Below are 1,977 nucleotides of genomic sequence, written 5' to 3'. Positions count from 1 at the left end.
AGGAGGTTGAACAGTTCATCCACTTTACTAACACCTTCCACCCCGACCTCAAATTCACCTGGACCATCTCAGACTCCTCCTTCCCCTTCCTAGACCTCTCCATTTCTATCTTGGGCAACCGACTCAACACGGACATTTACTATAAACCCGACCGACTCCCACAGCTACCTAGATTACACCTCCTCCCACCCTGCCCCCTGTAAAAACGCCATCCCATATTCCCAATTCCTTCGCTTCCACCGCATCTCTCCCAGGAGGACCAATTCCAATACCGACAAACCCAGATGGCCACCTTCTTCAAAGACTGCAATTTCCCCTCAGACGTGGTTGATGATGCTCTCCACCGCATCTCCTCCACTCCCCGCTCCTCCGCCCTTGAACCCCGGCCCTCCAATCGCCACCAGGACACAACCCCACTGGTCCTCACCTACCACCCCACCAACCTCCAGATACATCGTATCATCCTTCATCATTTCCGCTACCTCCAAACAGACCCCACCACCAAGGATATATTTCCCTTCCCTCCCGTATCAGTGTTCTTGAAAGACCACTCCCTCCGTGACTCCCTCGTCAGATCCACACCCCCCACCAACCCAACCTCCACTCCCGGCACCTTCCCCTGCAACCGCAAGAAATGCAAAACTTGCGCCCACACCTCTCCCCTTACTTCCCTCCAAGGCCCGAAGGGATCCTTCCATATCTGCCACAAATTTACTGCACCTCCACACACATCATTTACTGCATCCGCTGCACCCAATGTGGCCTCCTCTACATTGGGGAGACAGGCCGCCTACTTGCGGAACGTTTCAGAGAACACCTCTGGGACACCCGCACCAACCAACCCAACCGCCTGTGGCTGAACACTTTAACTCCCCCTCCCACTCTGCCAAGGATATGCAGGTTCTTGGCCTCCTCCATCGCCAGACCATGGCAACACGACGCCTGGAGGAAGAGCGCCTCATCTTCCGCCTAGGAACCCTCCAACCACAAGGGTGAATGCAGATTTCTCCAGCTTCCTCATTTCCCCTCCCCCCACCTTGTCTCAGTCCCAACCCTCGGACGCAGCACCGCCTTCTTGACCTGCAATCTTCTTCCCGACCTCTCTGCCCCCACCCCCACTCCGGCCTATCACCCTCACCTTAACCTCCTTCCACCTATCGTATTCCCAACGCCCCTCTCCCAAGTCCCTCCTCCCTACCTTTTATCTTAGTCTGCTTGGCACACCTTCCTCATTCCTGAAGAAGGGCTTATGCCCGAAACGTTGATTCTCCTGCTCCTTGAATGCTGCCTGACCTGCTGCGCTTTTCCAGCAACACATTTTTCAGATCCAGATCTATAAAATGCCCAGCCAAGGTTTCTGCACTTAACAAGAATGATTTTATAACAAGCGAGTGGATTCTCACTACAGGTAAACGGTTATAAACCATTTCATATAACACCACAAGTTAAAGCCAGAAACCACATGACACTACGTTATAGTCCAATAGGTTTATTTTATACCACAAGCTTTTGGAGCACTACTCCTTCATCAGATGAATGAGAGAGAAGAGCACACAGACAAGAATTTGTAGGCTTTTCTCCACTCCCTGAGTCTCTCTCAGACAAACACAGGCTGCTGATATTGATATTTGGTCACTAGACCATAAGCTAATCACTGTCTTGTCCACAAGCTAAACTTCAACTGCTACTTGTTCAAACAGTGTTTACGGAATGCTGAGACTCAGGTGACTAGTTTTCAAAGCATGCAGCAAACGTTTCGGACACAATTTAAAAAAAACATAAAATTAAAAACACACAGACTTTATAGGATGATTACTTTCACCATTGACCATGGTAATATTGGTCAATGAATATAATCATGGAGTCATACAGTATGGAAACAGATCCTTCATTCCAACTCGTCCATGCGACCAAGTTTCTCAAATCTAACTAGTCCCATGTGCCTGCATTTATAGAGTCATAGTCATAGAGGTGTAC

Source organism: Chiloscyllium plagiosum, chromosome 12 (genome assembly GCF_004010195.1).
Source record: "Chiloscyllium plagiosum isolate BGI_BamShark_2017 chromosome 12, ASM401019v2, whole genome shotgun sequence".
In the NCBI taxonomy this organism is placed as follows: Eukaryota; Metazoa; Chordata; class Chondrichthyes; order Orectolobiformes; family Hemiscylliidae; genus Chiloscyllium; species Chiloscyllium plagiosum.
The sequence above is the reverse complement of the archived record's forward strand: the minus strand, read 5'-3'. Positions refer to the sequence as shown.